Genomic DNA, 8,020 nt, shown 5'->3' on the forward strand with positions numbered 1-8,020 from the left:
TCTCTCCATCTCACCTCTCCATCCATCTCTCCACCTCACCTCTCCATCCATCTCTCCACCTCACCTCTCCATCCATCTCTCCACCTCACCTCTCCATCCATCTCTCCATCTCACCTCTGCATCCATCTCTCCACCTCACCTCTCCATCCATCTCTCCATCTCACCTCTCCATCCATCTCTCCACCTCTCTCTCCATCCATCTCTCCACCTCACCTCTCCATCCATCTCTCCACCTCACCTCTCCATCCATCTCTCCACCTCACCTCTGCATCCATCTCTCCACCTCACCTCTCCATCCATCTCTCCATCTCACCTCTCCATCCATCTCTCCACCTCACCTCTCCATCCATCTCTCCACCTCACCTCTCCATCCATCTCTCCATCTCACCTCTCCATTCATCTCTCCACCTCATCTCTCCATCCATCTCTCCACCTCTCTCTCTATCCATCTCTCCATCTCACCTCTCCATCCATCTCTCCACCTCTCTCTCTATCCATCTCACCTCTCCATCCATCTCTCCACCTCACCTCTCCATCCATCTCTCCACCTCTCCTCTCCATTCATCTCTCCACCTTTCTCTCCACCTCTCCATCTCTTTCCGCCACCTTCCTTCAGCCCAGATTGATGGCTGGCTTTACTTTATTGTAGTGTTATTGACCAGCAGCGTGGCTGTCAGTGGTGCATAAAATTAACACTGTGTTATAGGGCCATGGATTCCTGTCTACCTCCTGACAAGATAACCCATTATCGGAAAGAGCGCCACTGCTAATTTGTTTTTGTTTATTCAGAAGTGTAAAGTAACAGTGGGAGGGAGGGAGAGGGAGGAGGGATGGAAGGGGGGATTGAGGGAGGAGGGATGGTGGAAGGTAGGAGGGAGAGTGATGGAGGGAGCGAGTGCAGGAGGGAGGGAGGGAGGGTGAGCCCCAATATTAACTCTATCACCTGCTGATTCCGGCCAGGCAGGTAGCCCAGGGACATCGACGGAGGGCCCGGCCAGGCAGGTAACCCAGAGACATCAACGGAGGGCCCGGCCAGGCAGGTAGCCCAGGGACATCGACGGAGGGCCTGGCCGCCCACTAATCTCCAGCAGGGCTAATTACATCAGGCTGCTCAGCCTTAATTAACTAATCTTTACTCCATTTTAGCTGTTTAATGCTGCACACGCCCCAGCATCATTACTTTAATTGCCAGCGTTGGTTCGACCAATAGGACATTGATCTGTCCTGAATGAGGAGTCGTCAACTTCGACAATCGTCTCTCCCTCTCTCTCTCTCTCTCTCTCTCTCTATCTCTCTCCCTCTCTCTCTCTCTGTCTCTCTCTCTCTCTCTCTGTCTCTCTCTCTCCGTTTCTGCATAAAGACATTGACAGTTTCCTTTAATTGTTTCTGTGCACCTGTTTGAAAGAAGGACTGTCTTTCTGTTTTTATACAACTGTTGTATTGTAATATGTGTATTATATTATATTGTCATATCTGTGTTATATTATATTGTCATATCTGTATTATATTATATTGTAATATGTGTATTATATTATATTGTAATATGTGTATTGTATTATATTGTAATATGTGTATTATATTATATTGTAATATGTGTATTATATTATATTGTAATATCTGTATTATATTATAATATGTGTATTATATTGTAATATCTGTATTATATTATAATATGTGTATTATATTGTCATATCTGTATTATATTATAATATGTGTATTATATTGTCATATCTGTATTATATTATAATATGTGTATTATATTGTCATATCTGTATTATATTATATTGTAATATCTGTATTATATTATAATATGTGTATTATATTATATTGTAATATCTGTATTATATTATATTGTAATATGTGTATTATATTATATTGTAATATCTGTATTATATTATAATATGTGTATTATATTGTAATATCTGTATTATATTATAATATGTGTATTATATTGTCATATCTGTATTATATTATAATATGTGTATTATATTGTCATATCTGTATTATATTATAATATGTGTATTATATTGTATTATGTGTATCATTTTATTTATTTATTTTATTTTACCGTTATTTTACCAGGTAAGTTGACTGAGAACACATTCTCATTTACAGCAACGACCTGAGGAATAGTTACAGGGGAGAGGAGGGGGATGAATGAGCCAATTGTAAGCTGGGGATGATTAGGTGGCCATGATGGTATGAGTGCCAGATTGGGAATTTAACCAGGACACCAGGGGTTAACACCCCTACTCTAATGATAAGTACCATGGGATCTTTAATGACCTCAGAGAGTCAGGACACCCGTTTAACGTCCCATCCGAAAGACGGCACCCTACACAGGGCAGTGTCCCCAATCACTGCCCTGGGGCATTGGGATATTTTTTAGACCAGAGGAAAGAGTGCCTCCTACTGGCCCTCCAATACCACTTCCAGCAGCATCTGGTCTCCCATCCAGGGACTGACCAGGACCAACCCTGCTTAGCATCAGAAGCAAGCCAGCAGTTGGATGCAGGGTGGTATGCTGCTGGCTATAATCATATTATATTGTAGTTTATTATATTATAAATGTGTATATTGTATTATATTGTAATATGTGTATTATATTATATTATATTATAATGTGTATCATATTATATTATATTGTAATATGTGTATCATATTATATTATATTGTAATATGTGTATCATATTATATTATATTGTAATATGTGTATTGTATTATATTACATTGTAATATGTGTATTATATTATATTATATTGTAATATGTGTATTATATAATATTGTATTATATTATAATGTGTATCATATTATATTATATTGTAATATGTGTATCATATTATATTATATTGTAATATGTGTATTATAATATATTAAATTGTAATATGTGTATTATATTATGTTGTAATATGTGTATTATACAATATTATATGATAATGTGTATTGTATTGTAATATCTGTATTATATGTGTATTATATTGTAATATATGTATTATATAATACTATATTGTAATGTGTATTATATTATATGGTAATGTGTATTATATTGTAATATGTGTATTATATAATACTATATATAAATGCGTATTATATTATATGGTAATGTGTATTGTATTGTAATATGTGTATTATATGTGTATTATATTGTAATATGTGTATTATATGTGTATTATAGTATAATATGTGTATTATACAATATTATATTGTAGTATGTGTATTGTACAATATTATATTGTAATATGTGTATTATGTGTATATATTGTAATATGTGTATTATACAATATTATATTGTTATATGTGTATTATATTGTAATATGTGTATTATACAATATTATATTGTAATATGTGTATTATATGTGTATTATATTGGAATAGGTGTATTATTTAAGCAATAAGACATGGGGGGTATGGTATATGGCCAACATACTATGGCTAAGTGCTGTTCTTAGGCACGACGTAACGAGGATTGTATTATAAACTGGGTGGTTTGAGCCCTGAATGCCAATTGGCTGACAGCTGTGCTATATCAGAACGTATACCACGCGAATGACAAAACATTAATTTTTACTTTTCTAATTACGTTGGTAACCAGTTTATAATAGCAATAAGGCACCTCAGGGGTTTGTGGTATATGGCCAATATACCACGGCTAAGGGTCTAAGAATCCAGGCACTCCGTGTTGCTTCGTGCTTAAGAAGAGCCCTTAGCCGTGCTATATTGGCCATATACCACACCCCCTCAGGCCTTATTGCTTAATGATATTGTAATATGTGTATTATATTGTAATATTGTTTATTGGCCAGTTATGTGATTAAAAGTAGCCGTTGCCATATATCATCAGATGAGAGCTTGCTGCGCCGGGCACAGACAGCATGTCCCCTGAAATATCAGCTTATAGCAGATGAGAGCTTGCTGCACCGGGCACAGACAGCATGTCCCCTGAAATAACAGCTTATAGCAGATGAGAGCTTGCTGCGCCGGGCACAGACAGCATGTCCCCTGAAATAACAGCTTATAGCAGATGAGAGCTTGCTGCGCCGGGCACAGACAGCATGTCCCCTGAAATAACAGCTTATAGCAGATGAGAGCTTGCTGCGCCGGGCACAGACAGCATGTCCCCTGAAATAACAGCTTATAGCAGATGAGAGCTTGCTGCGCCGGGCACAGACAGCATGTCCCCTGAAATAACAGCTTATAGCAGATGAGAGCTTGCTGCGCCGGGCACAGACAGCATGTCCCCTGAAATAACAGCTTATAGCAGATGAGAGCTTGCTGCGCCGGGCACAGACAGCATGTCCCCTGAAATAACAGCTTATAGCAGATGAGAGCTTGCTGCGCCGGGCACAGACAGCATGTCCCCTGAAATAACAGCTTATAGCAGATGAGAGCTTGCTGCGCCGGGCACAGACAGCATGTCCCCTGAAATAACAGCTTATAGCAGATGAGAGCTTGCTGCGCCGGGCACAGACAGCATGTCCCCTGAAATAACAGCTTATATCAGATGAGAGCTTGCTGCGCCGGGCACAGACAGCATGTCCCCTGAAATAACAGCTTATAGCAAGATTGATCACCCTGAAACGACATGGGGTGGAAACAATATGGAAACAATTACTTCTTATGATGTGTATTATTAACTTTAAGCAAATAACATTTATAAAGGCATTTTTTAATTTTGTAATTATTATTTGATTTAACTCTAAAGAAGTTGAACTCGAAACACCTGAAACACCTGTAAAATAAATACATGTAGTTTTAAATGTTGATTTACTAGAACGTAAAGGACAAAGGGGACAAGCTTGCTTAGAGTTCTGAAGACTGAACGACAGACAACTCACAGCCAGCCTGACGGTATAAATATCCCGACGGTGTATTTGACCTCATAGCACAAGAATTACTGTGTCATTGATTTCATTTTGATTTGTTTTGTAAGGTATACTGTATAATAACTATCACCAATAAGCATTAACGTGTTATTTATAAATAAATACTGAGAACTAAGTAACAAATGCATATTTCATTCATTGTAAACATATATAAGCATAACCATTAAAAGTAAAACATAATTCAATAAGAAGTCATGAAATGTTATAATATTTGTAACTATTTATAGTGATTTATTTTTATTTTTTTACTTTGTATAAAGTGTAACTATTAAATCATTATTTCATGCTTCCCTTTTTGGATTCTATCTCTAAAACATACATAACAAATAGTATATATTAAAAATGAAGAATGAAGACATTTGAATGAAGTTAAAAGCTGTATTTTATTTCTAAATATGCTACAAGCAAATGGCAAAACAAAACATCTCTTTCACCTGTCGTATGCATGTTTCTAACCCCTGAGTGTTCCCATAACACACTGGACACATCCAAAATGGACCAAAGGAAAAAAAAAATATGAAATATTGAAAGTTTCATACACAGTGAATAAAGCCATTATATGATCTAAAATCTACCAGCATAGCTAAAATACTAAGTAAACAACATGTTATTTAAGTAATAAGTACATAAGTGAGAATCGTTTTCGTTCTTATTTTATCCATTTACATGTGAGTCATTTAGCAGATGCTCTTATCCAGAGAGACTGACGGCTAAGCCAATGCTTGTTGTTTAATTCTTGTTCAAACTTTCTTCTCTGTGATTGGGTGTCTTTTCCCATAACGAAGTTAATCTCTCACTGTTTTTTTTTAAAATGTCTTTGGTTACAAGATTTACATGATTGTACTGTGGTCTTGTTTCACAGTCAACAAAGCTGCTCAATGATTGGCTAACTGTTTGAATTGTCTCGCCTCCAAAGCTGAGATGTTTTTATATTTATTCAAGAAGTGCAATCACACAACATGGATTTAAATTAAATAGTGAAGGACTGACATGAATTTAAGTTGTCATTTTTCTTGTATGCACCCTCCAGTGTAGGAGATTATAAAATAATAATAATGAAAAAAAAAACATGAATTAAATGTAAAAAAAATAAAAAATAACAGCCACCCAGAACGTAAATAGAAAAGAGGTCGACTGGATGGTTTTGAAGAGGCACACTGCATCAGAGCACTGGATAGATAATGCCTCCACAGGAACAGGAAGTGACATAGTTATGACAGACTATTCTGCTCTTTTAAGTCCACCCCCCAATGTTGACACTATCGCACTGCTAAAGAATGCAGCGATGTGATCTATGGTTCCAACATTCTAAGTGGTATTCTAGTATAATCATTGGAACGTAGCCTTATACTGTATATCTGAACTACTTTTTTACATCCACATCAAGGCCTGATTTCCTGAAGAAACTCATTTTTTTCAAGTAAACACTGGAATTAATAACAGAATACAACCACCTTCAATTACCAGAACTGACACCTGAAAACTCTATTCATTTCAGTGGCTGACCTGCCGCTTGCAGGACTTCCCACTTTGTGACATTACAGTTGAGCATTGTTACCTTTTATATGACATTAAGTTACAAGATATATTACAAATCCTTTACCCTCTTTATCAACACAATAACAGACAAGAGCTGTACTATATTGTGTACATTAAATAATCCTGGCATTTCCCACATAACAAAAACAGACCAGCATTGTGAAGAGGTTTCTTCCTTCACGACATAAATGGTCCCACATACGTTTGTTCTGTCGTAATACATTTTGTGTTCAAACAAAAATGTGTGTGTATGGACCGAAGGAGAGAAAAAAAAAAGGCTAAATGTAGGAACTGGCTATTAAGATTGTGTTCATGTTTGGTTGGCACAGTCTATAGCAAATGAGGTAGATGTGTGATCATAAAATATTCCCTTCTTTGGTATAACTATACAACATATGAAATATCCAGTGATCTGTTGAAACAAAAACTAATTTTCAAGTGGCTTTACAATAAAAACAATAGAAATTAAATACGTGAGGTATATTTTGAATCCACTCTGTGTATATATATAAAGAGGTATCTGTCTGTCTGTCTTAGAAAATACTCCTAAAAAGAGTTTCAAAATATAAAGTGGTATAGATGAATGCAAGGTTACAGACCCAGATCTAAACATAAAAAATAAAAATAATACAATTTGAAATTATATGTTTAACAGATTTAATTAAAAAATCTATATCTTCAAACTGTTTCCCATCTCCCTTCACAATAAAAAATACAGTATCTGATGACGTGAAGCAGAGAGAGGGGGAGAGGGGGAGGGAGGGACAGAGAGAGAGAGGGAGGAAGGGACAGAGAGGGAGGGAGGGACAGAGAGAGGGAGGGAGGGAGAGAGGGAGGGAGGGAGAAAGAGAGAGGGAGATAGTGAGAGAGAGGGAGGGAGAAAGAGGGAGAGAGATGGAGGGAGGGACAAAGAGAGGGAGGGAGATAGTGAGAGTGAGGGAGGGAGAAAGAGGGAGAGAGAGATGGAGGGAGAGAGAGATAGAGAGGGAGGGAGGGACAAAGAAAGGGAGGGAGGGAGAAAGAGAGAGTGAGAGAGATAGAGGGAGAGAGAGATGGAGGGAGAGAGGGAGAGAGATGGAGGGAGGGAGAGAGATGGAGGGAGAGAGAGGGAGAGGGAGGGACAAAGAGAGCAAAATAGTGAGTATGGAGAAACTCTCCAATGTCAGACACAAGTGCACTTCAAAACAAAGATGGGGGTGCTAGTCACAAGATAAAGCCACTGTGTGATTGATGATTACATTAGTACTCCAACACCTATAGCCTCATTCTGCTGTTCTACCCACATATTATCTGTTTAACCCACATATTATCTGTTCTACCCACATATCTCCTTCTGCAGAGTAATAGGTTGAAGTGGTTTACAGATTGGGATCCCAGGACGTCATTTAACTAGAACCACCCACCAGGGGATAGTCCTACCAGCAGGTATGTTTCCGTCTGATTGCAAAGTAACGCCTTCACCACAAACTTCGCTGGTAATAAATGATTCATACCAGTGTGGGCTTTAAATCAATGTCGAATGTGTTGCAATATCAGATTTAATCAGAGCCATCGTGCAATCTCTCTTCTGTGAGAAGGGTTAGTTAAGAGGCTCTGGC

The sequence above is a fragment of the Salmo trutta genome, chromosome 9 (assembly GCF_901001165.1).
Source record: "Salmo trutta chromosome 9, fSalTru1.1, whole genome shotgun sequence".
Lineage (NCBI taxonomy): Eukaryota > Metazoa > Chordata > Actinopteri > Salmoniformes > Salmonidae > Salmo > Salmo trutta.